The 22,833-nt window shown below is 54.0% G+C and overlaps 49 non-coding genes across 49 annotated transcripts; 32 read left to right on the forward strand and 17 right to left on the reverse strand.

The window, feature by feature from the left end:
- Positions 1–581: 581 nt before the first annotated feature.
- Trnar-acg (transfer RNA arginine (anticodon ACG)) lies at positions 582–654 on the reverse strand. Its single transcript has one exon. It is a non-coding gene; the product is annotated as a tRNA-Arg (tRNA).
- A 443-nt stretch (positions 655–1,097) lies between these two features.
- Positions 1,098–1,189, forward strand: Trnai-uau (transfer RNA isoleucine (anticodon UAU)). Its single transcript is given in 2 exon segments — positions 1,098–1,135; positions 1,154–1,189. It is a non-coding gene; the product is annotated as a tRNA-Ile (tRNA).
- Positions 1,190–1,277: 88 nt separating this feature from the next.
- Trnad-guc (transfer RNA aspartic acid (anticodon GUC)) lies at positions 1,278–1,349 on the forward strand. The gene has a single exon. It is a non-coding gene; the product is annotated as a tRNA-Asp (tRNA).
- Positions 1,350–1,943: 594 nt separating this feature from the next.
- On the reverse strand, positions 1,944–2,016 carry Trnar-acg (transfer RNA arginine (anticodon ACG)). The gene has a single exon. It is a non-coding gene; the product is annotated as a tRNA-Arg (tRNA).
- A 443-nt stretch (positions 2,017–2,459) lies between these two features.
- On the forward strand, positions 2,460–2,551 carry Trnai-uau (transfer RNA isoleucine (anticodon UAU)). Its single transcript is given in 2 exon segments — positions 2,460–2,497; positions 2,516–2,551. It is a non-coding gene; the product is annotated as a tRNA-Ile (tRNA).
- An 88-nt stretch (positions 2,552–2,639) lies between these two features.
- Positions 2,640–2,711, forward strand: Trnad-guc (transfer RNA aspartic acid (anticodon GUC)). Its single transcript has one exon. It is a non-coding gene; the product is annotated as a tRNA-Asp (tRNA).
- A 594-nt stretch (positions 2,712–3,305) lies between these two features.
- Positions 3,306–3,378, reverse strand: Trnar-acg (transfer RNA arginine (anticodon ACG)). Its single transcript has one exon. It is a non-coding gene; the product is annotated as a tRNA-Arg (tRNA).
- Positions 3,379–3,821: 443 nt separating this feature from the next.
- Trnai-uau (transfer RNA isoleucine (anticodon UAU)) lies at positions 3,822–3,913 on the forward strand. Its single transcript is given in 2 exon segments — positions 3,822–3,859; positions 3,878–3,913. It is a non-coding gene; the product is annotated as a tRNA-Ile (tRNA).
- An 88-nt stretch (positions 3,914–4,001) lies between these two features.
- On the forward strand, positions 4,002–4,073 carry Trnad-guc (transfer RNA aspartic acid (anticodon GUC)). Its single transcript has one exon. It is a non-coding gene; the product is annotated as a tRNA-Asp (tRNA).
- A 594-nt stretch (positions 4,074–4,667) lies between these two features.
- Positions 4,668–4,740, reverse strand: Trnar-acg (transfer RNA arginine (anticodon ACG)). The gene has a single exon. It is a non-coding gene; the product is annotated as a tRNA-Arg (tRNA).
- A 443-nt stretch (positions 4,741–5,183) lies between these two features.
- Trnai-uau (transfer RNA isoleucine (anticodon UAU)) lies at positions 5,184–5,275 on the forward strand. The gene is given in 2 exon segments: positions 5,184–5,221; positions 5,240–5,275. It is a non-coding gene; the product is annotated as a tRNA-Ile (tRNA).
- An 88-nt stretch (positions 5,276–5,363) lies between these two features.
- On the forward strand, positions 5,364–5,435 carry Trnad-guc (transfer RNA aspartic acid (anticodon GUC)). The gene has a single exon. It is a non-coding gene; the product is annotated as a tRNA-Asp (tRNA).
- A 594-nt stretch (positions 5,436–6,029) lies between these two features.
- Trnar-acg (transfer RNA arginine (anticodon ACG)) lies at positions 6,030–6,102 on the reverse strand. The gene has a single exon. It is a non-coding gene; the product is annotated as a tRNA-Arg (tRNA).
- A 443-nt stretch (positions 6,103–6,545) lies between these two features.
- On the forward strand, positions 6,546–6,637 carry Trnai-uau (transfer RNA isoleucine (anticodon UAU)). The gene is given in 2 exon segments: positions 6,546–6,583; positions 6,602–6,637. It is a non-coding gene; the product is annotated as a tRNA-Ile (tRNA).
- Positions 6,638–6,725: 88 nt separating this feature from the next.
- On the forward strand, positions 6,726–6,797 carry Trnad-guc (transfer RNA aspartic acid (anticodon GUC)). Its single transcript has one exon. It is a non-coding gene; the product is annotated as a tRNA-Asp (tRNA).
- Positions 6,798–7,391: 594 nt separating this feature from the next.
- Trnar-acg (transfer RNA arginine (anticodon ACG)) lies at positions 7,392–7,464 on the reverse strand. The gene has a single exon. It is a non-coding gene; the product is annotated as a tRNA-Arg (tRNA).
- Positions 7,465–7,907: 443 nt separating this feature from the next.
- Trnai-uau (transfer RNA isoleucine (anticodon UAU)) lies at positions 7,908–7,999 on the forward strand. The gene is given in 2 exon segments: positions 7,908–7,945; positions 7,964–7,999. It is a non-coding gene; the product is annotated as a tRNA-Ile (tRNA).
- An 88-nt stretch (positions 8,000–8,087) lies between these two features.
- Trnad-guc (transfer RNA aspartic acid (anticodon GUC)) lies at positions 8,088–8,159 on the forward strand. Its single transcript has one exon. It is a non-coding gene; the product is annotated as a tRNA-Asp (tRNA).
- A 594-nt stretch (positions 8,160–8,753) lies between these two features.
- Positions 8,754–8,826, reverse strand: Trnar-acg (transfer RNA arginine (anticodon ACG)). The gene has a single exon. It is a non-coding gene; the product is annotated as a tRNA-Arg (tRNA).
- A 443-nt stretch (positions 8,827–9,269) lies between these two features.
- Trnai-uau (transfer RNA isoleucine (anticodon UAU)) lies at positions 9,270–9,361 on the forward strand. The gene is given in 2 exon segments: positions 9,270–9,307; positions 9,326–9,361. It is a non-coding gene; the product is annotated as a tRNA-Ile (tRNA).
- An 88-nt stretch (positions 9,362–9,449) lies between these two features.
- Trnad-guc (transfer RNA aspartic acid (anticodon GUC)) lies at positions 9,450–9,521 on the forward strand. Its single transcript has one exon. It is a non-coding gene; the product is annotated as a tRNA-Asp (tRNA).
- A 594-nt stretch (positions 9,522–10,115) lies between these two features.
- On the reverse strand, positions 10,116–10,188 carry Trnar-acg (transfer RNA arginine (anticodon ACG)). The gene has a single exon. It is a non-coding gene; the product is annotated as a tRNA-Arg (tRNA).
- A 443-nt stretch (positions 10,189–10,631) lies between these two features.
- On the forward strand, positions 10,632–10,723 carry Trnai-uau (transfer RNA isoleucine (anticodon UAU)). The gene is given in 2 exon segments: positions 10,632–10,669; positions 10,688–10,723. It is a non-coding gene; the product is annotated as a tRNA-Ile (tRNA).
- Positions 10,724–10,811: 88 nt separating this feature from the next.
- Positions 10,812–10,883, forward strand: Trnad-guc (transfer RNA aspartic acid (anticodon GUC)). The gene has a single exon. It is a non-coding gene; the product is annotated as a tRNA-Asp (tRNA).
- A 594-nt stretch (positions 10,884–11,477) lies between these two features.
- Positions 11,478–11,550, reverse strand: Trnar-acg (transfer RNA arginine (anticodon ACG)). The gene has a single exon. It is a non-coding gene; the product is annotated as a tRNA-Arg (tRNA).
- A 443-nt stretch (positions 11,551–11,993) lies between these two features.
- Positions 11,994–12,085, forward strand: Trnai-uau (transfer RNA isoleucine (anticodon UAU)). Its single transcript is given in 2 exon segments — positions 11,994–12,031; positions 12,050–12,085. It is a non-coding gene; the product is annotated as a tRNA-Ile (tRNA).
- An 88-nt stretch (positions 12,086–12,173) lies between these two features.
- Positions 12,174–12,245, forward strand: Trnad-guc (transfer RNA aspartic acid (anticodon GUC)). Its single transcript has one exon. It is a non-coding gene; the product is annotated as a tRNA-Asp (tRNA).
- Positions 12,246–12,839: 594 nt separating this feature from the next.
- Positions 12,840–12,912, reverse strand: Trnar-acg (transfer RNA arginine (anticodon ACG)). Its single transcript has one exon. It is a non-coding gene; the product is annotated as a tRNA-Arg (tRNA).
- Positions 12,913–13,355: 443 nt separating this feature from the next.
- Positions 13,356–13,447, forward strand: Trnai-uau (transfer RNA isoleucine (anticodon UAU)). The gene is given in 2 exon segments: positions 13,356–13,393; positions 13,412–13,447. It is a non-coding gene; the product is annotated as a tRNA-Ile (tRNA).
- An 88-nt stretch (positions 13,448–13,535) lies between these two features.
- On the forward strand, positions 13,536–13,607 carry Trnad-guc (transfer RNA aspartic acid (anticodon GUC)). The gene has a single exon. It is a non-coding gene; the product is annotated as a tRNA-Asp (tRNA).
- A 594-nt stretch (positions 13,608–14,201) lies between these two features.
- Positions 14,202–14,274, reverse strand: Trnar-acg (transfer RNA arginine (anticodon ACG)). The gene has a single exon. It is a non-coding gene; the product is annotated as a tRNA-Arg (tRNA).
- Positions 14,275–14,717: 443 nt separating this feature from the next.
- On the forward strand, positions 14,718–14,809 carry Trnai-uau (transfer RNA isoleucine (anticodon UAU)). The gene is given in 2 exon segments: positions 14,718–14,755; positions 14,774–14,809. It is a non-coding gene; the product is annotated as a tRNA-Ile (tRNA).
- Positions 14,810–14,897: 88 nt separating this feature from the next.
- Trnad-guc (transfer RNA aspartic acid (anticodon GUC)) lies at positions 14,898–14,969 on the forward strand. Its single transcript has one exon. It is a non-coding gene; the product is annotated as a tRNA-Asp (tRNA).
- Positions 14,970–15,563: 594 nt separating this feature from the next.
- Trnar-acg (transfer RNA arginine (anticodon ACG)) lies at positions 15,564–15,636 on the reverse strand. The gene has a single exon. It is a non-coding gene; the product is annotated as a tRNA-Arg (tRNA).
- A 443-nt stretch (positions 15,637–16,079) lies between these two features.
- Positions 16,080–16,171, forward strand: Trnai-uau (transfer RNA isoleucine (anticodon UAU)). Its single transcript is given in 2 exon segments — positions 16,080–16,117; positions 16,136–16,171. It is a non-coding gene; the product is annotated as a tRNA-Ile (tRNA).
- Positions 16,172–16,259: 88 nt separating this feature from the next.
- Trnad-guc (transfer RNA aspartic acid (anticodon GUC)) lies at positions 16,260–16,331 on the forward strand. The gene has a single exon. It is a non-coding gene; the product is annotated as a tRNA-Asp (tRNA).
- A 594-nt stretch (positions 16,332–16,925) lies between these two features.
- Trnar-acg (transfer RNA arginine (anticodon ACG)) lies at positions 16,926–16,998 on the reverse strand. The gene has a single exon. It is a non-coding gene; the product is annotated as a tRNA-Arg (tRNA).
- Positions 16,999–17,441: 443 nt separating this feature from the next.
- Positions 17,442–17,533, forward strand: Trnai-uau (transfer RNA isoleucine (anticodon UAU)). Its single transcript is given in 2 exon segments — positions 17,442–17,479; positions 17,498–17,533. It is a non-coding gene; the product is annotated as a tRNA-Ile (tRNA).
- An 88-nt stretch (positions 17,534–17,621) lies between these two features.
- On the forward strand, positions 17,622–17,693 carry Trnad-guc (transfer RNA aspartic acid (anticodon GUC)). Its single transcript has one exon. It is a non-coding gene; the product is annotated as a tRNA-Asp (tRNA).
- A 594-nt stretch (positions 17,694–18,287) lies between these two features.
- Trnar-acg (transfer RNA arginine (anticodon ACG)) lies at positions 18,288–18,360 on the reverse strand. The gene has a single exon. It is a non-coding gene; the product is annotated as a tRNA-Arg (tRNA).
- A 443-nt stretch (positions 18,361–18,803) lies between these two features.
- On the forward strand, positions 18,804–18,895 carry Trnai-uau (transfer RNA isoleucine (anticodon UAU)). Its single transcript is given in 2 exon segments — positions 18,804–18,841; positions 18,860–18,895. It is a non-coding gene; the product is annotated as a tRNA-Ile (tRNA).
- Positions 18,896–18,983: 88 nt separating this feature from the next.
- Trnad-guc (transfer RNA aspartic acid (anticodon GUC)) lies at positions 18,984–19,055 on the forward strand. Its single transcript has one exon. It is a non-coding gene; the product is annotated as a tRNA-Asp (tRNA).
- Positions 19,056–19,649: 594 nt separating this feature from the next.
- Positions 19,650–19,722, reverse strand: Trnar-acg (transfer RNA arginine (anticodon ACG)). Its single transcript has one exon. It is a non-coding gene; the product is annotated as a tRNA-Arg (tRNA).
- Positions 19,723–20,165: 443 nt separating this feature from the next.
- On the forward strand, positions 20,166–20,257 carry Trnai-uau (transfer RNA isoleucine (anticodon UAU)). Its single transcript is given in 2 exon segments — positions 20,166–20,203; positions 20,222–20,257. It is a non-coding gene; the product is annotated as a tRNA-Ile (tRNA).
- An 88-nt stretch (positions 20,258–20,345) lies between these two features.
- Positions 20,346–20,417, forward strand: Trnad-guc (transfer RNA aspartic acid (anticodon GUC)). Its single transcript has one exon. It is a non-coding gene; the product is annotated as a tRNA-Asp (tRNA).
- A 594-nt stretch (positions 20,418–21,011) lies between these two features.
- On the reverse strand, positions 21,012–21,084 carry Trnar-acg (transfer RNA arginine (anticodon ACG)). Its single transcript has one exon. It is a non-coding gene; the product is annotated as a tRNA-Arg (tRNA).
- Positions 21,085–21,527: 443 nt separating this feature from the next.
- On the forward strand, positions 21,528–21,619 carry Trnai-uau (transfer RNA isoleucine (anticodon UAU)). Its single transcript is given in 2 exon segments — positions 21,528–21,565; positions 21,584–21,619. It is a non-coding gene; the product is annotated as a tRNA-Ile (tRNA).
- Positions 21,620–21,707: 88 nt separating this feature from the next.
- Positions 21,708–21,779, forward strand: Trnad-guc (transfer RNA aspartic acid (anticodon GUC)). Its single transcript has one exon. It is a non-coding gene; the product is annotated as a tRNA-Asp (tRNA).
- Positions 21,780–22,373: 594 nt separating this feature from the next.
- On the reverse strand, positions 22,374–22,446 carry Trnar-acg (transfer RNA arginine (anticodon ACG)). Its single transcript has one exon. It is a non-coding gene; the product is annotated as a tRNA-Arg (tRNA).
- Positions 22,447–22,833: the final 387 nt, after the last annotated feature.

Raw genomic sequence — 22,833 nt, forward strand, 5'->3', positions numbered from 1 at the left:
ATCGCGAAAGTTGCACGCGTGGCCCGAAAGGACATTAACGTTGCGATCAAGGAATGTAGTTACTGCAAAATCGTAAGAAAGTCTGCGTCTTAGGAAGTGTTTCTCGCATTCTTCACACGACGTCGTCGTTTCACGACTTACAGGGGTTGCTGTTGACGCTGAACCAGCTCACCCCAGGCTTAATGATCGAGCTCGAGGCACCCAAGAAAAAGAATAATTTTAGCAGAGCGTGGTTTCGATCCACGGACCTCTGCCTCTGGGTTATGGGCCCAGCACGCTTCCACTGCGCCACTCTGCTGCGTGGAGCCGTCCGCGCTCTTCGGTGCGTGACATGGGACACTTGGAAAGCGTTGTCTGCGTCGGTTTCCCACGCCTACCGTTTAATTAAGTGCGTAACATCTCTCAGCTTGACTTGTCTCGACTTTGCTCGACTGACGCTACGCTGACGCTTGCACGAAGCGATATTTACCGCAATCGTCTCGAGATGCAGCTGCGAGATGCTCAGGATTAACATTGCACTCCACGAAGGTGGAGACATTCGAATCCACTGCCTAGCTACGCGCCCGCAACTAACAAAATGCCGACCCTGCCAGGATTCGAACCTGGAATCTTCTGATCCGTAGTCAGACGCGTTATCCGTTGCGCCACAGGGCCACTGTTTGCGTTTTCTACCACGAGGCGGGTGCACATCGCAAAGCAACGTGTTCTCCGTGGCTCGGCAACTGCATGTCGTCCACTGACAACGGCGGCGCGGCCACTCTGGTCTTGCGCACTCTGCAGGGAGCTGCCAAGGAAGGCACCTCTCCTCCAGCTGCTCGGCCACGGTGCGCCTGCACGGCTTAGAGCTTGCCACACATCTGCCCTCGCTGTTGGACAGGTAGCAGAAGGCAAGGCGCGCGTTTTTCTGCATTTTTTTCGGCGAGGACAAGCGGTTGATATGCTTGTAAGTGTAGCATATGAAGCAAGAATCGAATGAGGCATTCGTAGACAGGTGCTAAATTCGCAGTATGGCCGCAGGTGACGATCTTATGACGGGTGTGCAGCCACAACAGGTTGGCAGCAAAGTGAGTATCGCTAACTGAAAGCTCTCTGCTGTATCCCCAGTGGCGCAATTGGTTAGCGCACGGTACTTATAAGGCAGTAGCCGTGAGCAATGCCGGGGTTGTGAGTTCGAGCCTCACCTGGGGCATACTTTTATTTCGTAGCAGCTGACTCTGAAATGTATCACCTGCTTGAGAAACATAAGTGTGCGTGCATTATAGTCACCGATCGCGTGTTCCTCGGTAGTATAGTGGTTAGTATCCCCGCCTGTCACGCGGGAGACCGGGGTTCGATTCCCCGCCGGGGAGGTGCGATTTTTATATCGCGAAAGTTGCACGCGTGGCCCGAAAGGACATTAACGTTGCGATCAAGGAATGTAGTTACTGCAAAATCGTAAGAAAGTCTGCGTCTTAGGAAGTGTTTCTCGCATTCTTCACACGACGTCGTCGTTTCACGACTTACAGGGGTTGCTGTTGACGCTGAACCAGCTCACCCCAGGCTTAATGATCGAGCTCGAGGCACCCAAGAAAAAGAATAATTTTAGCAGAGCGTGGTTTCGATCCACGGACCTCTGCCTCTGGGTTATGGGCCCAGCACGCTTCCACTGCGCCACTCTGCTGCGTGGAGCCGTCCGCGCTCTTCGGTGCGTGACATGGGACACTTGGAAAGCGTTGTCTGCGTCGGTTTCCCGCGCCTACCGTTTAATTAAGTGCGTAACATCTCTCAGCTTGACTTGTCTCGACTTTGCTCGACTGACGCTACGCTGACGCTTGCACGAAGCGATATTTACCGCAATCGTCTCGAGATGCAGCTGCGAGATGCTCAGGATTAACATTGCACTCCACGAAGGTGGAGACATTCGAATCCACTGCCTAGCTACGCGCCCGCAACTAACAAAATGCCGACCCTGCCAGGATTCGAACCTGGAATCTTCTGATCCGTAGTCAGACGCGTTATCCGTTGCGCCACAGGGCCACTGTTTGCGTTTTCTACCACGAGGCGGGTGCACATCGCAAAGCAACGTGTTCTCCGTGGCTCGGCAACTGCATGTCGTCCACTGACAACGGCGGCGCGGCCACTCTGGTCTTGCGCACTCTGCAGGGAGCTGCCAAGGAAGGCACCTCTCCTCCAGCTGCTCGGCCACGGTGCGCCTGCACGGCTTAGAGCTTGCCACACATCTGCCCTCGCTGTTGGACAGGTAGCAGAAGGCAAGGCGCGCGTTTTTCTGCATTTTTTTCGGCGAGGACAAGCGGTTGATATGCTTGTAAGTGTAGCATATGAAGCAAGAATCGAATGAGGCATTCGTAGACAGGTGCTAAATTCGCAGTATGGCCGCAGGTGACGATCTTATGACGGGTGTGCAGCCACAACAGGTTGGCAGCAAAGTGAGTATCGCTAACTGAAAGCTCTCTGCTGTATCCCCAGTGGCGCAATTGGTTAGCGCACGGTACTTATAAGGCAGTAGCCGTGAGCAATGCCGGGGTTGTGAGTTCGAGCCTCACCTGGGGCATACTTTTATTTCGTAGCAGCTGACTCTGAAATGTATCACCTGCTTGAGAAACATAAGTGTGCGTGCATTATAGTCACCGATCGCGTGTTCCTCGGTAGTATAGTGGTTAGTATCCCCGCCTGTCACGCGGGAGACCGGGGTTCGATTCCCCGCCGGGGAGGTGCGATTTTTATATCGCGAAAGTTGCACGCGTGGCCCGAAAGGACATTAACGTTGCGATCAAGGAATGTAGTTACTGCAAAATCGTAAGAAAGTCTGCGTCTTAGGAAGTGTTTCTCGCATTCTTCACACGACGTCGTCGTTTCACGACTTACAGGGGTTGCTGTTGACGCTGAACCAGCTCACCCCAGGCTTAATGATCGAGCTCGAGGCACCCAAGAAAAAGAATAATTTTAGCAGAGCGTGGTTTCGATCCACGGACCTCTGCCTCTGGGTTATGGGCCCAGCACGCTTCCACTGCGCCACTCTGCTGCGTGGAGCCGTCCGCGCTCTTCGGAGCGTGACATGGGACACTTGGAAAGCGTTGTCTGCGTCGGTTTCCCGCGCCTACCGTTTAATTAAGTGCGTAACATCTCTCAGCTTGACTTGTCTCGACTTTGCTCGACTGACGCTACGCTGACGCTTGCACGAAGCGATATTTACCGCAATCGTCTCGAGATGCAGCTGCGAGATGCTCAGGATTAACATTGCACTCCACGAAGGTGGAGACATTCGAATCCACTGCCTAGCTACGCGCCCGCAACTAACAAAATGCCGACCCTGCCAGGATTCGAACCTGGAATCTTCTGATCCGTAGTCAGACGCGTTATCCGTTGCGCCACAGGGCCACTGTTTGCGTTTTCTACCACGAGGCGGGTGCACATCGCAAAGCAACGTGTTCTCCGTGGCTCGGCAACTGCATGTCGTCCACTGACAACGGCGGCGCGGCCACTCTGGTCTTGCGCACTCTGCAGGGAGCTGCCAAGGAAGGCACCTCTCCTCCAGCTGCTCGGCCACGGTGCGCCTGCACGGCTTAGAGCTTGCCACACATCTGCCCTCGCTGTTGGACAGGTAGCAGAAGGCAAGGCGCGCGTTTTTCTGCATTTTTTTCGGCGAGGACAAGCGGTTGATATGCTTGTAAGTGTAGCATATGAAGCAAGAATCGAATGAGGCATTCGTAGACAGGTGCTAAATTCGCAGTATGGCCGCAGGTGACGATCTTATGACGGGTGTGCAGCCACAACAGGTTGGCAGCAAAGTGAGTATCGCTAACTGAAAGCTCTCTGCTGTATCCCCAGTGGCGCAATTGGTTAGCGCACGGTACTTATAAGGCAGTAGCCGTGAGCAATGCCGGGGTTGTGAGTTCGAGCCTCACCTGGGGCATACTTTTATTTCGTAGCAGCTGACTCTGAAATGTATCACCTGCTTGAGAAGCATAAGTGTGCGTGCATTATAGTCACCGATCGCGTGTTCCTCGGTAGTATAGTGGTTAGTATCCCCGCCTGTCACGCGGGAGACCGGGGTTCGATTCCCCGCCGGGGAGGTGCGATTTTTATATCGCGAAAGTTGCACGCGTGGCCCGAAAGGACATTAACGTTGCGATCAAGGAATGTAGTTACTGCAAAATCGTAAGAAAGTCTGCGTCTTAGGAAGTGTTTCTCGCATTCTTCACACGACGTCGTCGTTTCACGACTTACAGGGGTTGCTGTTGACGCTGAACCAGCTCACCCCAGGCTTAATGACCGAGCTCGAGGCACCCAAGAAAAAGAATAATTTTAGCAGAGCGTGGTTTCGATCCACGGACCTCTGCCTCTGGGTTATGGGCCCAGCACGCTTCCACTGCGCCACTCTGCTGCGTGGAGCCGTCCGCGCTCTTCGGTGCGTGACATGGGACACTTGGAAAGCGTTGTCTGCGTCGGTTTCCCACGCCTACCGTTTAATTAAGTGCGTAACATCTCTCAGCTTGACTTGTCTCGACTTTGCTCGACTGACGCTACGCTGACGCTTGCACGAAGCGATATTTACCGCAATCGTCTCGAGATGCAGCTGCGAGATGCTCAGGATTAACATTGCACTCCACGAAGGTGGAGACATTCGAATCCACTGCCTAGCTACGCGCCCGCAACTAACAAAATGCCGACCCTGCCAGGATTCGAACCTGGAATCTTCTGATCCGTAGTCAGACGCGTTATCCGTTGCGCCACAGGGCCACTGTTTGCGTTTTCTACCACGAGGCGGGTGCACATCGCAAAGCAACGTGTTCTCCGTGGCTCGGCAACTGCATGTCGTCCACTGACAACGGCGGCGCGGCCACTCTGGTCTTGCGCACTCTGCAGGGAGCTGCCAAGGAAGGCACCTCTCCTCCAGCTGCTCGGCCACGGTGCGCCTGCACGGCTTAGAGCTTGCCACACATCTGCCCTCGCTGTTGGACAGGTAGCAGAAGGCAAGGCGCGCGTTTTTCTGCATTTTTTTCGGCGAGGACAAGCGGTTGATATGCTTGTAAGTGTAGCATATGAAGCAAGAATCGAATGAGGCATTCGTAGACAGGTGCTAAATTCGCAGTATGGCCGCAGGTGACGATCTTATGACGGGTGTGCAGCCACAACAGGTTGGCAGCAAAGTGAGTATCGCTAACTGAAAGCTCTCTGCTGTATCCCCAGTGGCGCAATTGGTTAGCGCACGGTACTTATAAGGCAGTAGCCGTGAGCAATGCCGGGGTTGTGAGTTCGAGCCTCACCTGGGGCATACTTTTATTTCGTAGCAGCTGACTCTGAAATGTATCACCTGCTTGAGAAACATAAGTGTGCGTGCATTATAGTCACCGATCGCGTGTTCCTCGGTAGTATAGTGGTTAGTATCCCCGCCTGTCACGCGGGAGACCGGGGTTCGATTCCCCGCCGGGGAGGTGCGATTTTTATATCGCGAAAGTTGCACGCGTGGCCCGAAAGGACATTAACGTTGCGATCAAGGAATGTAGTTACTGCAAAATCGTAAGAAAGTCTGCGTCTTAGGAAGTGTTTCTCGCATTCTTCACACGACGTCGTCGTTTCACGACTTACAGGGGTTGCTGTTGACGCTGAACCAGCTCACCCCAGGCTTAATGATCGAGCTCGAGGCACCCAAGAAAAAGAATAATTTTAGCAGAGCGTGGTTTCGATCCACGGACCTCTGCCTCTGGGTTATGGGCCCAGCACGCTTCCACTGCGCCACTCTGCTGCGTGGAGCCGTCCGCGCTCTTCGGTGCGTGACATGGGACACTTGGAAAGCGTTGTCTGCGTCGGTTTCCCGCGCCTACCGTTTAATTAAGTGCGTAACATCTCTCAGCTTGACTTGTCTCGACTTTGCTCGACTGACGCTACGCTGACGCTTGCACGAAGCGATATTTACCGCAATCGTCTCGAGATGCAGCTGCGAGATGCTCAGGATTAACATTGCACTCCACGAAGGTGGAGACATTCGAATCCACTGCCTAGCTACGCGCCCGCAACTAACAAAATGCCGACCCTGCCAGGATTCGAACCTGGAATCTTCTGATCCGTAGTCAGACGCGTTATCCGTTGCGCCACAGGGCCACTGTTTGCGTTTTCTACCACGAGGCGGGTGCACATCGCAAAGCAACGTGTTCTCCGTGGCTCGGCAACTGCATGTCGTCCACTGACAACGGCGGCGCGGCCACTCTGGTCTTGCGCACTCTGCAGGGAGCTGCCAAGGAAGGCACCTCTCCTCCAGCTGCTCGGCCACGGTGCGCCTGCACGGCTTAGAGCTTGCCACACATCTGCCCTCGCTGTTGGACAGGTAGCAGAAGGCAAGGCGCGCGTTTTTCTGCATTTTTTTCGGCGAGGACAAGCGGTTGATATGCTTGTAAGTGTAGCATATGAAGCAAGAATCGAATGAGGCATTCGTAGACAGGTGCTAAATTCGCAGTATGGCCGCAGGTGACGATCTTATGACGGGTGTGCAGCCACAACAGGTTGGCAGCAAAGTGAGTATCGCTAACTGAAAGCTCTCTGCTGTATCCCCAGTGGCGCAATTGGTTAGCGCACGGTACTTATAAGGCAGTAGCCGTGAGCAATGCCGGGGTTGTGAGTTCGAGCCTCACCTGGGGCATACTTTTATTTCGTAGCAGCTGACTCTGAAATGTATCACCTGCTTGAGAAACATAAGTGTGCGTGCATTATAGTCACCGATCGCGTGTTCCTCGGTAGTATAGTGGTTAGTATCCCCGCCTGTCACGCGGGAGACCGGGGTTCGATTCCCCGCCGGGGAGGTGCGATTTTTATATCGCGAAAGTTGCACGCGTGGCCCGAAAGGACATTAACGTTGCGATCAAGGAATGTAGTTACTGCAAAATCGTAAGAAAGTCTGCGTCTTAGGAAGTGTTTCTCGCATTCTTCACACGACGTCGTCGTTTCACGACTTACAGGGGTTGCTGTTGACGCTGAACCAGCTCACCCCAGGCTTAATGATCGAGCTCGAGGCACCCAAGAAAAAGAATAATTTTAGCAGAGCGTGGTTTCGATCCACGGACCTCTGCCTCTGGGTTATGGGCCCAGCACGCTTCCACTGCGCCACTCTGCTGCGTGGAGCCGTCCGCGCTCTTCGGAGCGTGACATGGGACACTTGGAAAGCGTTGTCTGCGTCGGTTTCCCGCGCCTACCGTTTAATTAAGTGCGTAACATCTCTCAGCTTGACTTGTGTCGACTTTGCTCGACTGACGCTACGCTGACGCTTGCACGAAGCGATATTTACCGCAATCGTCTCGAGATGCAGCTGCGAGATGCTCAGGATTAACATTGCACTCCACGAAGGTGGAGACATTCGAATCCACTGCCTAGCTACGCGCCCGCAACTAACAAAATGCCGACCCTGCCAGGATTCGAACCTGGAATCTTCTGATCCGTAGTCAGACGCGTTATCCGTTGCGCCACAGGGCCACTGTTTGCGTTTTCTACCACGAGGCGGGTGCACATCGCAAAGCAACGTGTTCTCCGTGGCTCGGCAACTGCATGTCGTCCACTGACAACGGCGGCGCGGCCACTCTGGTCTTGCGCACTCTGCAGGGAGCTGCCAAGGAAGGCACCTCTCCTCCAGCTGCTCGGCCACGGTGCGCCTGCACGGCTTAGAGCTTGCCACACATCTGCCCTCGCTGTTGGACAGGTAGCAGAAGGCAAGGCGCGCGTTTTTCTGCATTTTTTTCGGCGAGGACAAGCGGTTGATATGCTTGTAAGTGTAGCATATGAAGCAAGAATCGAATGAGGCATTCGTAGACAGGTGCTAAATTCGCAGTATGGCCGCAGGTGACGATCTTATGACGGGTGTGCAGCCACAACAGGTTGGCAGCAAAGTGAGTATCGCTAACTGAAAGCTCTCTGCTGTATCCCCAGTGGCGCAATTGGTTAGCGCACGGTACTTATAAGGCAGTAGCCGTGAGCAATGCCGGGGTTGTGAGTTCGAGCCTCACCTGGGGCATACTTTTATTTCGTAGCAGCTGACTCTGAAATGTATCACCTGCTTGAGAAACATAAGTGTGCGTGCATTATAGTCACCGATCGCGTGTTCCTCGGTAGTATAGTGGTTAGTATCCCCGCCTGTCACGCGGGAGACCGGGGTTCGATTCCCCGCCGGGGAGGTGCGATTTTTATATCGCGAAAGTTGCACGCGTGGCCCGAAAGGACATTAACGTTGCGATCAAGGAATGTAGTTACTGCAAAATCGTAAGAAAGTCTGCGTCTTAGGAAGTGTTTCTCGCATTCTTCACACGACGTCGTCGTTTCACGACTTACAGGGGTTGCTGTTGACGCTGAACCAGCTCACCCCAGGCTTAATGATCGAGGTCGAGGCACCCAAGAAAAAGAATAATTTTAGCAGAGCGTGGTTTCGATCCACGGACCTCTGCCTCTGGGTTATGGGCCCAGCACGCTTCCACTGCGCCACTCTGCTGCGTGGAGCCGTCCGCGCTCTTCGGTGCGTGACATGGGACACTTGGAAAGCGTTGTCTGCGTCGGTTTCCCACGCCTACCGTTTAATTAAGTGCGTAACATCTCTCAGCTTGACTTGTCTCGACTTTGCTCGACTGACGCTACGCTGACGCTTGCACGAAGCGATATTTACCGCAATCGTCTCGAGATGCAGCTGCGAGATGCTCAGGATTAACATTGCACTCCACGAAGGTGGAGACATTCGAATCCACTGCCTAGCTACGCGCCCGCAACTAACAAAATGCCGACCCTGCCAGGATTCGAACCTGGAATCTTCTGATCCGTAGTCAGACGCGTTATCCGTTGCGCCACAGGGCCACTGTTTGCGTTTTCTACCACGAGGCGGGTGCACATCGCAAAGCAACGTGTTCTCCGTGGCTCGGCAACTGCATGTCGTCCACTGACAACGGCGGCGCGGCCACTCTGGTCTTGCGCACTCTGCAGGGAGCTGCCAAGGAAGGCACCTCTCCTCCAGCTGCTCGGCCACGGTGCGCCTGCACGGCTTAGAGCTTGCCACACATCTGCCCTCGCTGTTGGACAGGTAGCAGAAGGCAAGGCGCGCGTTTTTCTGCATTTTTTTCGGCGAGGACAAGCGGTTGATATGCTTGTAAGTGTAGCATATGAAGCAAGAATCGAATGAGGCATTCGTAGACAGGTGCTAAATTCGCAGTATGGCCGCAGGTGACGATCTTATGACGGGTGTGCAGCCACAACAGGTTGGCAGCAAAGTGAGTATCGCTAACTGAAAGCTCTCTGCTGTATCCCCAGTGGCGCAATTGGTTAGCGCACGGTACTTATAAGGCAGTAGCCGTGAGCAATGCCGGGGTTGTGAGTTCGAGCCTCACCTGGGGCATACTTTTATTTCGTAGCAGCTGACTCTGAAATGTATCACCTGCTTGAGAAACATAAGTGTGCGTGCATTATAGTCACCGATCGCGTGTTCCTCGGTAGTATAGTGGTTAGTATCCCCGCCTGTCACGCGGGAGACCGGGGTTCGATTCCCCGCCGGGGAGGTGCGATTTTTATATCGCGAAAGTTGCACGCGTGGCCCGAAAGGACATTAACGTTGCGATCAAGGAATGTAGTTACTGCAAAATCGTAAGAAAGTCTGCGTCTTAGGAAGTGTTTCTCGCATTCTTCACACGACGTCGTCGTTTCACGACTTACAGGGGTTGCTGTTGACGCTGAACCAGCTCACCCCAGGCTTAATGATCGAGCTCGAGGCACCCAAGAAAAAGAATAATTTTAGCAGAGCGTGGTTTCGATCCACGGACCTCTGCCTCTGGGTTATGGGCCCAGCACGCTTCCACTGCGCCACTCTGCTGCGTGGAGCCGTCCGCGCTCTTCGGTGCGTGACATGGGACACTTGGAAAGCGTTGTCTGCGTCGGTTTCCCGCGCCTACCGTTTAATTAAGTGCGTAACATCTCTCAGCTTGACTTGTCTCGACTTTGCTCGACTGACGCCACGCTGACGCTTGCACGAAGCGATATTTACCGCAATCGTCTCGAGATGCAGCTGCGAGATGCTCAGGATTAACATTGCACTCCACGAAGGTGGAGACATTCGAATCCACTGCCTAGCTACGCGCCCGCAACTAACAAAATGCCGCCCCTGCCAGGATTCGAACCTGGAATCTTCTGATCCGTAGTCAGACGCGTTATCCGTTGCGCCACAGGGCCACTGTTTGCGTTTTCTACCACGAGGCGGGTGCACATCGCAAAGCAACGTGTTCTCCGTGGCTCGGCAACTGCATGTCGTCCACTGACAACGGCGGCGCGGCCACTCTGGTCTTGCGCACTCTGCAGGGAGCTGCCAAGGAAGGCACCTCTCCTCCAGCTGCTCGGCCACGGTGCGCCTGCACGGCTTAGAGCTTGCCACACATCTGCCCTCGCTGTTGGACAGGTAGCAGAAGGCAAGGCGCGCGTTTTTCTGCATTTTTTTCGGCGAGGACAAGCGGTTGATATGCTTGTAAGTGTAGCATATGAAGCAAGAATCGAATGAGGCATTCGTAGACAGGTGCTAAATTCGCAGTATGGCCGCAGGTGACGATCTTATGACGGGTGTGCAGCCACAACAGGTTGGCAGCAAAGTAAGTATCGCTAACTGAAAGCTCTCTGCTGTATCCCCAGTGGCGCAATTGGTTAGCGCACGGTACTTATAAGGCAGTAGCCGTGAGCAATGCCGGGGTTGTGAGTTCGAGCCTCACCTGGGGCATACTTTTATTTCGTAGCAGCTGACTCTGAAATGTATCACCTGCTTGAGAAACATAAGTGTGCGTGCATTATAGTCAGCGATCGCGTGTTCCTCGGTAGTATAGTGGTTAGTATCCCCGCCTGTCACGCGGGAGACCGGGGTTCGATTCCCCGCCGGGGAGGTGCGATTTTTATATCGCGAAAGTTGCACGCGTGGCCCAAAAGGACATTAACGTTGCGATCAAGGAATGTAGTTACTGCAAAATCGTAAGAAAGTCTGCGTCTTAGGAAGTGTTTCTCGCATTCTTCACACGACGTCGTCGTTTCACGACTTACAGGGGTTGCTGTTGACGCTGAACCAGCTCACCCCAGGCTTAATGATCGAGCTCGAGGCACCCAAGAAAAAGAATAATTTTAGCAGAGCGTGGTTTCGATCCACGGACCTCTGCCTCTGGGTTATGGGCCCAGCACGCTTCCACTGCGCCACTCTGCTGCGTGGAGCCGTCCGCGCTCTTCGGTGCGTGACATGGGACACTTGGAAAGCGTTGTCTGCGTCGGTTTCCCACGCCTACCGTTTAATTAAGTGCGTAACATCTCTCAGCTTGACTTGTCTCGACTTTGCTCGACTGACGCTACGCTGACGCTTGCACGAAGCGATATTTACCGCAATCGTCTCGAGATGCAGCTGCGAGATGCTCAGGATTAACATTGCACTCCACGAAGGTGGAGACATTCGAATCCACTGCCTAGCTACGCGCCCGCAACTAACAAAATGCCGACCCTGCCAGGATTCGAACCTGGAATCTTCTGATCCGTAGTCAGACGCGTTATCCGTTGCGCCACAGGGCCACTGTTTGCGTTTTCTACCACGAGGCGGGTGCACATCGCAAAGCAACGTGTTCTCCGTGGCTCGGCAACTGCATGTCGTCCACTGACAACGGCGGCGCGGCCACTCTGGTCTTGCGCACTCTGCAGGGAGCTGCCAAGGAAGGCACCTCTCCTCCAGCTGCTCGGCCACGGTGCGCCTGCACGGCTTAGAGCTTGCCACACATCTGCCCTCGCTGTTGGACAGGTAGCAGAAGGCAAGGCGCGCGTTTTTCTGCATTTTTTTCGGCGAGGACAAGCGGTTGATATGCTTGTAAGTGTAGCATATGAAGCAAGAATCGAATGAGGCATTCGTAGACAGGTGCTAAATTCGCAGTATGGCCGCAGGTGACGATCTTATGACGGGTGTGCAGCCACAACAGGTTGGCAGCAAAGTGAGTATCGCTAACTGAAAGCTCTCTGCTGTATCCCCAGTGGCGCAATTGGTTAGCGCACGGTACTTATAAGGCAGTAGCCGTGAGCAATGCCGGGGTTGTGAGTTCGAGCCTCACCTGGGGCATACTTTTATTTCGTAGCAGCTGACTCTGAAATGTATCACCTGCTTGAGAAACATAAGTGTGCGTGCATTATAGTCACCGATCGCGTGTTCCTCGGTAGTATAGTGGTTAGTATCCCCGCCTGTCACGCGGGAGACCGGGGTTCGATTCCCCGCCGGGGAGGTGCGATTTTTATATCGCGAAAGTTGCACGCGTGGCCCGAAAGGACATTAACGTTGCGATCAAGGAATGTAGTTACTGCAAAATCGTAAGAAAGTCTGCGTCTTAGGAAGTGTTTCTCGCATTCTTCACACGACGTCGTCGTTTCACGACTTACAGGGGTTGCTGTTGACGCTGAACCAGCTCACCCCAGGCTTAATGATCGAGCTCGAGGCACCCAAGAAAAAGAATAATTTTAGCAGAGCGTGGTTTCGATCCACGGACCTCTGCCTCTGGGTTATGGGCCCAGCACGCTTCCACTGCGCCACTCTGCTGCGTGGAGCCGTCCGCGCTCTTCGGTGCGTGACATGGGACACTTGGAAAGCGTTGTCTGCGTCGGTTTCCCACGCCTACCGTTTAATTAAGTGCGTAACATCTCTCAGCTTGACTTGTCTCGACTTTGCTCGACTGACGCTACGCTGACGCTTGCACGAAGCGATATTTACCGCAATCGTCTCGAGATGCAGCTGCGAGATGCTCAGGATTAACATTGCACTCCACGAAGGTGGAGACATTCGAATCCACTGCCTAGCTACGCGCCCGCAACTAACAAAATGCCGACCCTGCCAGGATTCGAACCTGGAATCTTCTGATCCGTAGTCAGACGCGTTATCCGTTGCGCCACAGGGCCACTGTTTGCGTTTTCTACCACGAGGCGGGTGCACATCGCAAAGCAACGTGTTCTCCGTGGCTCGGCAACTGCATGTCGTCCACTGACAACGGCGGCGCGGCCACTCTGGTCTTGCGCACTCTGCAGGGAGCTGCCAAGGAAGGCACCTCTCCTCCAGCTGCTCGGCCACGGTGCGCCTGCACGGCTTAGAGCTTGCCACACATCTGCCCTCGCTGTTGGACAGGTAGCAGAAGGCAAGGCGCGCGTTTTTCTGCATTTTTTTCGGCGAGGACAAGCGGTTGATATGCTTGTAAGTGTAGCATATGAAGCAAGAATCGAATGAGGCATTCGTAGACAGGTGCTAAATTCGCAGTATGGCCGCAGGTGACGATCTTATGACGGGTGTGCAGCCACAACAGGTTGGCAGCAAAGTGAGTATCGCTAACTGAAAGCTCTCTGCTGTATCCCCAGTGGCGCAATTGGTTAGCGCACGGTACTTATAAGGCAGTAGCCGTGAGCAATGCCGGGGTTGTGAGTTCGAGCCTCACCTGGGGCATACTTTTATTTCGTAGCAGCTGACTCTGAAATGTATCACCTGCTTGAGAAACATAAGTGTGCGTGCATTATAGTCACCGATCGCGTGTTCCTCGGTAGTATAGTGGTTAGTATCCCCGCCTGTCACGCGGGAGACCGGGGTTCGATTCCCCGCCGGGGAGGTGCGATTTTTATATCGCGAAAGTTGCACGCGTGGCCCGAAAGGACATTAACGTTGCGATCAAGGAATGTAGTTACTGCAAAATCGTAAGAAAGTCTGCGTCTTAGGAAGTGTTTCTCGCATTCTTCACACGACGTCGTCGTTTCACGACTTACAGGGGTTGCTGTTGACGCTGAACCAGCTCACCCCAGGCTTAATGATCGAGCTCGAGGCACCCAAGAAAAAGAATAATTTTAGCAGAGCGTGGTTTCGATCCACGGACCTCTGCCTCTGGGTTATGGGCCCAGCACGCTTCCACTGCGCCACTCTGCTGCGTGGAGCCGTCCGCGCTCTTCGGTGCGTGACATGGGACACTTGGAAAGCGTTGTCTGCGTCGGTTTCCCACGCCTACCGTTTAATTAAGTGCGTAACATCTCTCAGCTTGACTTGTCTCGACTTTGCTCGACTGACGCTACGCTGACGCTTGCACGAAGCGATATTTACCGCAATCGTCTCGAGATGCAGCTGCGAGATGCTCAGGATTAACATTGCACTCCACGAAGGTGGAGACATTCGAATCCACTGCCTAGCTACGCGCCCGCAACTAACAAAATGCCGACCCTGCCAGGATTCGAACCTGGAATCTTCTGATCCGTAGTCAGACGCGTTATCCGTTGCGCCACAGGGCCACTGTTTGCGTTTTCTACCACGAGGCGGGTGCACATCGCAAAGCAACGTGTTCTCCGTGGCTCGGCAACTGCATGTCGTCCACTGACAACGGCGGCGCGGCCACTCTGGTCTTGCGCACTCTGCAGGGAGCTGCCAAGGAAGGCACCTCTCCTCCAGCTGCTCGGCCACGGTGCGCCTGCACGGCTTAGAGCTTGCCACACATCTGCCCTCGCTGTTGGACAGGTAGCAGAAGGCAAGGCGCGCGTTTTTCTGCATTTTTTTCGGCGAGGACAAGCGGTTGATATGCTTGTAAGTGTAGCATATGAAGCAAGAATCGAATGAGGCATTCGTAGACAGGTGCTAAATTCGCAGTATGGCCGCAGGTGACGATCTTATGACGGGTGTGCAGCCACAACAGGTTGGCAGCAAAGTGAGTATCGCTAACTGAAAGCTCTCTGCTGTATCCCCAGTGGCGCAATTGGTTAGCGCACGGTACTTATAAGGCAGTAGCCGTGAGCAATGCCGGGGTTGTGAGTTCGAGCCTCACCTGGGGCATACTTTTATTTCGTAGCAGCTGACTCTGAAATGTATCACCTGCTTGAGAAACATAAGTGTGCGTGCATTATAGTCACCGATCGCGTGTTCCTCGGTAGTATAGTGGTTAGTATCCCCGCCTGTCACGCGGGAGACCGGGGTTCGATTCCCCGCCGGGGAGGTGCGATTTTTATATCGCGAAAGTTGCACGCGTGGCCCGAAAGGACATTAACGTTGCGATCAAGGAATGTAGTTACTGCAAAATCGTAAGAAAGTCTGCGTCTTAGGAAGTGTTTCTCGCATTCTTCACACGACGTCGTCGTTTCACGACTTACAGGGGTTGCTGTTGACGCTGAACCAGCTCACCCCAGGCTTAATGATCGAGCTCGAGGCACCCAAGAAAAAGAATAATTTTAGCAGAGCGTGGTTTCGATCCACGGACCTCTGCCTCTGGGTTATGGGCCCAGCACGCCTCCACTGCGCCACTCTGCTGCGTGGAGCCGTCCGCGCTCTTCGGTGCGTGACATGGGACACTTGGAAAGCGTTGTCTGCGTCGGTTTCCCGCGCCTACCGTTTAATTAAGTGCGTAACATCTCTCAGCTTGACTTGTCTCGACTTTGCTCGACTGACGCTACGCTGACGCTTGCACGAAGCGATATTTACCGCAATCGTCTCGAGATGCAGCTGCGAGATGCTCAGGATTAACATTGCACTCCACGAAGGTGGAGACATTCGAATCCACTGCCTAGCTACGCGCCCGCAACTAACAAAATGCCGACCCTGCCAGGATTCGAACCTGGAATCTTCTGATCCGTAGTCAGACGCGTTATCCGTTGCGCCACAGGGCCACTGTTTGCGTTTTCTACCACGAGGCGGGTGCACATCGCAAAGCAACGTGTTCTCCGTGGCTCGGCAACTGCATGTCGTCCACTGACAACGGCGGCGCGGCCACTCTGGTCTTGCGCACTCTGCAGGGAGCTGCCAAGGAAGGCACCTCTCCTCCAGCTGCTCGGCCACGGTGCGCCTGCACGGCTTAGAGCTTGCCACACATCTGCCCTCGCTGTTGGACAGGTAGCAGAAGGCAAGGCGCGCGTTTTTCTGCATTTTTTTCGGCGAGGACAAGCGGTTGATATGCTTGTAAGTGTAGCATATGAAGCAAGAATCGAATGAGGCATTCGTAGACAGGTGCTAAATTCGCAGTATGGCCGCAGGTGACGATCTTATGACGGGTGTGCAGCCACAACAGGTTGGCAGCAAAGTGAGTATCGCTAACTGAAAGCTCTCTGCTGTATCCCCAGTGGCGCAATTGGTTAGCGCACGGTACTTATAAGGCAGTAGCCGTGAGCAATGCCGGGGTTGTGAGTTCGAGCCTCACCTGGGGCATACTTTTATTTCGTAGCAGCTGACTCTGAAATGTATCACCTGCTTGAGAAACATAAGTGTGCGTGCATTATAGTCACCGATCGCGTGTTCCTCGGTAGTATAGTGGTTAGTATCCCCGCCTGTCACGCGGGAGACCGGGGTTCGATTCCCCGCCGGGGAGGTGCGATTTTTATATCGCGAAAGTTGCACGCGTGGCCCGAAAGGACATTAACGTTGCGATCAAGGAATGTAGTTACTGCAAAATCGTAAGAAAGTCTGCGTCTTAGGAAGTGTTTCTCGCATTCTTCACACGACGTCGTCGTTTCACGACTTACAGGGGTTGCTGTTGACGCTGAACCAGCTCACCCCAGGCTTAATGATCGAGCTCGAGGCACCCAAGAAAAAGAATAATTTTAGCAGAGCGTGGTTTCGATCCACGGACCTCTGCCTCTGGGTTATGGGCCCAGCACGCTTCCACTGCGCCACTCTGCTGCGTGGAGCCGTCCGCGCTCTTCGGTGCGTGACATGGGACACTTGGAAAGCGTTGTCTGCGTCGGTTTCCCGCGCCTACCGTTTAATTAAGTGCGTAACATCTCTCAGCTTGACTTGTCTCGACTTTGCTCGACTGACGCTACGCTGACGCTTGCACGAAGCGATATTTACCGCAATCGTCTCGAGATGCAGCTGCGAGATGCTCAGGATTAACATTGCACTCCACGAAGGTGGAGACATTCGAATCCACTGCCTAGCTACGCGCCCGCAACTAACAAAATGCCGACCCTGCCAGGATTCGAACCTGGAATCTTCTGATCCGTAGTCAGACGCGTTATCCGTTGCGCCACAGGGCCACTGTTTGCGTTTTCTACCACGAGGCGGGTGCACATCGCAAAGCAACGTGTTCTCCGTGGCTCGGCAACTGCATGTCGTCCACTGACAACGGCGGCGCGGCCACTCTGGTCTTGCGCACTCTGCAGGGAGCTGCCAAGGAAGGCACCTCTCCTCCAGCTGCTCGGCCACGGTGCGCCTGCACGGCTTAGAGCTTGCCACACATCTGCCCTCGCTGTTGGACAGGTAGCAGAAGGCAAGGCGCGCGTTTTTCTGCATTTTTTTCGGCGAGGACAAGCGGTTGATATGCTTGTAAGTGTAGCATATGAAGCAAGAATCGAATGAGGCATTCGTAGACAGGTGCTAAATTCGCAGTATGGCCGCAGGTGACGATCTTATGACGGGTGTGCAGCCACAACAGGTTGGCAGCAAAGTGAGTATCGCTAACTGAAAGCTCTCTGCTGTATCCCCAGTGGCGCAATTGGTTAGCGCACGGTACTTATAAGGCAGTAGCCGTGAGCAATGCCGGGGTTGTGAGTTCGAGCCTCACCTGGGGCATACTTTTATTTCGTAGCAGCTGACTCTGAAATGTATCACCTGCTTGAGAAACATAAGTGTGCGTGCATTATAGTCACCGATCGCGTGTTCCTCGGTAGTATAGTGGTTAGTATCCCCGCCTGTCACGCGGGAGACCGGGGTTCGATTCCCCGCCGGGGAGGTGCGATTTTTATATCGCGAAAGTTGCACGCGTGGCCCGAAAGGACATTAACGTTGCGATCAAGGAATGTAGTTACTGCAAAATCGTAAGAAAGTCTGCGTCTTAGGAAGTGTTTCTCGCATTCTTCACACGACGTCGTCGTTTCACGACTTACAGGGGTTGCTGTTGACGCTGAACCAGCTCACCCCAGGCTTAATGATCGAGCTCGAGGCACCCAAGAAAAAGAATAATTTTAGCAGAGCGTGGTTTCGATCCACGGACCTCTGCCTCTGGGTTATGGGCCCAGCACGCTTCCACTGCGCCACTCTGCTGCGTGGAGCCGTCCGCGCTCTTCGGTGCGTGACATGGGACACTTGGAAAGCGTTGTCTGCGTCGGTTTCCCACGCCTACCGTTTAATTAAGTGCGTAACATCTCTCAGCTTGACTTGTCTCGACTTTGCTCGACTGACGCTACGCTGACGCTTGCACGAAGCGATATTTACCGCAATCGTCTCGAGATGCAGCTGCGAGATGCTCAGGATTAACATTGCACTCCACGAAGGTGGAGACATTCGAATCCACTGCCTAGCTACGCGCCCGCAACTAACAAAATGCCGACCCTGCCAGGATTCGAACCTGGAATCTTCTGATCCGTAGTCAGACGCGTTATCCGTTGCGCCACAGGGCCACTGTTTGCGTTTTCTACCACGAGGCGGGTGCACATCGCAAAGCAACGTGTTCTCCGTGGCTCGGCAACTGCATGTCGTCCACTGACAACGGCGGCGCGGCCACTCTGGTCTTGCGCACTCTGCAGGGAGCTGCCAAGGAAGGCACCTCTCCTCCAGCTGCTCGGCCACGGTGCGCCTGCACGGCTTAGAGCTTGCCACACATCTGCCCTCGCTGTTGGACAGGTAGCAGAAGGCAAGGCGCGCGTTTTTCTGCATTTTTTTCGGCGAGGACAAGCGGTTGATATGCTTGTAAGTGTAGCATATGAAGCAAGAATCGAATGAGGCATTCGTAGACAGGTGCTAAATTCGCAGTATGGCCGCAGGTGACGATCTTATGACGGGTGTGCAGCCACAACAGGTTGGCAGCAAAGTGAGTATCGCTAACTGAAAGCTCTCTGCTGTATCCCCAGTGGCGCAATTGGTTAGCGCACGGTACTTATAAGGCAGTAGCCGTGAGCAATGCCGGGGTTGTGAGTTCGAGCCTCACCTGGGGCATACTTTTATTTCGTAGCAGCTGACTCTGAAATGTATCACCTGCTTGAGAAACATAAGTGTGCGTGCATTATAGTCACCGATCGCGTGTTCCTCGGTAGTATAGTGGTTAGTATCCCCGCCTGTCACGCGGGAGACCGGGGTTCGATTCCCCGCCGGGGAGGTGCGATTTTTATATCGCGAAAGTTGCACGCGTGGCCCGAAAGGACATTAACGTTGCGATCAAGGAATGTAGTTACTGCAAAATCGTAAGAAAGTCTGCGTCTTAGGAAGTGTTTCTCGCATTCTTCACACGACGTCGTCGTTTCACGACTTACAGGGGTTGCTGTTGACGCTGAACCAGCTCACCCCAGGCTTAATGATCGAGCTCGAGGCACCCAAGAAAAAGAATAATTTTAGCAGAGCGTGGTTTCGATCCACGGACCTCTGCCTCTGGGTTATGGGCCCAGCACGCTTCCACTGCGCCACTCTGCTGCGTGGAGCCGTCCGCGCTCTTCGGTGCGTGACATGGGACACTTGGAAAGCGTTGTCTGCGTCGGTTTCCCACGCCTACCGTTTAATTAAGTGCGTAACATCTCTCAGCTTGACTTGTCTCGACTTTGCTCGACTGACGCTACGCTGACGCTTGCACGAAGCGATATTTACCGCAATCGTCTCGAGATGCAGCTGCGAGATGCTCAGGATTAACATTGCACTCCACGAAGGTGGAGACATTCGAATCCACTGCCTAGCTACGCGCCCGCAACTAACAAAATGCCGACCCTGCCAGGATTCGAACCTGGAATCTTCTGATCCGTAGTCAGACGCGTTATCCGTTGCGCCACAGGGCCACTGTTTGCGTTTTCTACCACGAGGCGGGTGCACATCGCAAAGCAACGTGTTCTCCGTGGCTCGGCAACTGCATGTCGTCCACTGACAACGGCGGCGCGGCCACTCTGGTCTTGCGCACTCTGCAGGGAGCTGCCAAGGAAGGCACCTCTCCTCCAGCTGCTCGGCCACGGTGCGCCTGCACGGCTTAGAGCTTGCCACACATCTGCCCTCGCTGTTGGACAGGTAGCAGAAGGCAAGGCGCGCGTTTTTCTGCATTTTTTTCGGCGAGGACAAGCGGTTGATATGCTTGTAAGTGTAGCATATGAAGCAAGAATCGAATGAGGCATTCGTAGACAGGTGCTAAATTCGCAGTATGGCCGCAGGTGACGATCTTATGACGGGTGTGCAGCCACAACAGGTTGGCAGCAAAGTGAGTATCGCTAACTGAAAGCTCTCTGCTGTATCCCCAGTGGCGCAATTGGTTAGCGCACGGTACTTATAAGGCAGTAGCCGTGAGCAATGCCGGGGTTGTGAGTTCGAGCCTCACCTGGGGCATACTTTTATTTCGTAGCAGCTGACTCTGAAATGTATCACCTGCTTGAGAAACATAAGTGTGCGTGCATTATAGTCACCGATCGCGTGTTCCTCGGTAGTATAGTGGTTAGTATCCCCGCCTGTCACGCGGGAGACCGGGGTTCGATTCCCCGCCGGGGAGGTGCGATTTTTATATCGCGAAAGTTGCACGCGTGGCCCGAAAGGACATTAACGTTGCGATCAAGGAATGTAGTTACTGCAAAATCGTAAGAAAGTCTGCGTCTTAGGAAGTGTTTCTCGCATTCTTCACACGACGTCGTCGTTTCACGACTTACAGGGGTTGCTGTTGACGCTGAACCAGCTCACCCCAGGCTTAATGATCGAGCTCGAGGCACCCAAGAAAAAGAATAATTTTAGCAGAGCGTGGTTTCGATCCACGGACCTCTGCCTCTGGGTTATGGGCCCAGCACGCTTCCACTGCGCCACTCTGCTGCGTGGAGCCGTCCGCGCTCTTCGGTGCGTGACATGGGACACTTGGAAAGCGTTGTCTGCGTCGGTTTCCCACGCCTACCGTTTAATTAAGTGCGTAACATCTCTCAGCTTGACTTGTCTCGACTTTGCTCGACTGACGCTACGCTGACGCTTGCACGAAGCGATATTTACCGCAATCGTCTCGAGATGCAGCTGCGAGATGCTCAGGATTAACATTGCACTCCACGAAGGTGGAGACATTCGAATCCACTGCCTAGCTACGCGCCCGCAACTAACAAAATGCCGACCCTGCCAGGATTCGAACCTGGAATCTTCTGATCCGTAGTCAGACGCGTTATCCGTTGCGCCACAGGGCCACTGTTTGCGTTTTCTACCACGAGGCGGGTGCACATCGCAAAGCAACGTGTTCTCCGTGGCTCGGCAACTGCATGTCGTCCACTGACAACGGCGGCGCGGCCACTCTGGTCTTGCGCACTCTGCAGGGAGCTGCCAAGGAAGGCACCTCTCCTCCAGCTGCTCGGCCACGGTGCGCCTGCACGGCTTAGAGCTTGCCACACATCTGCCCTCGCTGTTGGACAGGTAGCAGAAGGCAAGGCGCGCGTTTTTCTGCATTTTTTTCGGCGAGGACAAGCGGTTGATATGCTTGTAAGTGTAGCATATGAAGCAAGAATCGAATGAGGCATTCGTAGACAGGTGCTAAATTCGCAGTATGGCCGCAGGTGACGATCTTATGACGGGTGTGCAGCCACAACAGGTTGGCAGCAAAGTGAGTATCGCTAACTGAAAGCTCTCTGCTGTATCCCCAGTGGCGCAATTGGTTAGCGCACGGTACTTATAAGGCAGTAGCCGTGAGCAATGCCGGGGTTGTGAGTTCGAGCCTCACCTGGGGCATACTTTTATTTCGTAGCAGCTGACTCTGAAATGTATCACCTGCTTGAGAAACATAAGTGTGCGTGCATTATAGTCACCGATCGCGTGTTCCTCGGTAGTATAGTGGTTAGTATCCCCGCCTGTCACGCGGGAGACCGGGGTTCGATTCCCCGCCGGGGAGGTGCGATTTTTATATCGCGAAAGTTGCACGCGTGGCCCGAAAGGACATTAACGTTGCGATCAAGGAATGTAGTTACTGCAAAATCGTAAGAAAGTCTGCGTCTTAGGAAGTGTTTCTCGCATTCTTCACACGACGTCGTCGTTTCACGACTTACAGGGGTTGCTGTTGACGCTGAACCAGCTCACCCCAGGCTTAATGATCGAGCTCGAGGCACCCAAGAAAAAGAATAATTTTAGCAGAGCGTGGTTTCGATCCACGGACCTCTGCCTCTGGGTTATGGGCCCAGCACGCCTCCACTGCGCCACTCTGCTGCGTGGAGCCGTCCGCGCTCTTCGGTGCGTGACATGGGACACTTGGAAAGCGTTGTCTGCGTCGGTTTCCCGCGCCTACCGTTTAATTAAGTGCGTAACATCTCTCAGCTTGACTTGTCTCGACTTTGCTCGACTGACGCTACGCTGACGCTTGCACGAAGCGATATTTACCGCAATCGTCTCGAGATGCAGCTGCGAGATGCTCAGGATTAACATTGCACTCCACGAAGGTGGAGACATTCGAATCCACTGCCTAGCTACGCGCCCGCAACTAACAAAATGCCGACCCTGCCAGGATTCGAACCTGGAATCTTCTGATCCGTAGTCAGACGCGTTATCCGTTGCGCCACAGGGCCACTGTTTGCGTTTTCTACCACGAGGCGGGTGCACATCGCAAAGCAACGTGTTCTCCGTGGCTCGGCAACTGCATGTCGTCCACTGACAACGGCGGCGCGGCCACTCTGGTCTTGCGCACTCTGCAGGGAGCTGCCAAGGAAGGCACCTCTCCTCCAGCTGCTCGGCCACGGTGCGCCTGCACGGCTTAGAGCTTGCCACACATCTGCCCTCGCTGTTGGACAGGTAGCAGAAGGCAAGGCGCGCGTTTTTCTGCATTTTTTTCGGCGAGGACAAGCGGTTGATATGCTTGTAAGTGTAGCATATGAAGCAAGAATCGAATGAGGCATTCGTAGACAGGTGCTAAATTCGCAGTATGGCCGCAGGTGACGATCTTATGACGGGTGTGC

The sequence above is a fragment of the Schistocerca nitens genome, chromosome 9, assembly GCF_023898315.1.
Source record: "Schistocerca nitens isolate TAMUIC-IGC-003100 chromosome 9, iqSchNite1.1, whole genome shotgun sequence".
NCBI lineage: Eukaryota > Metazoa > Arthropoda > Insecta > Orthoptera > Acrididae > Schistocerca > Schistocerca nitens.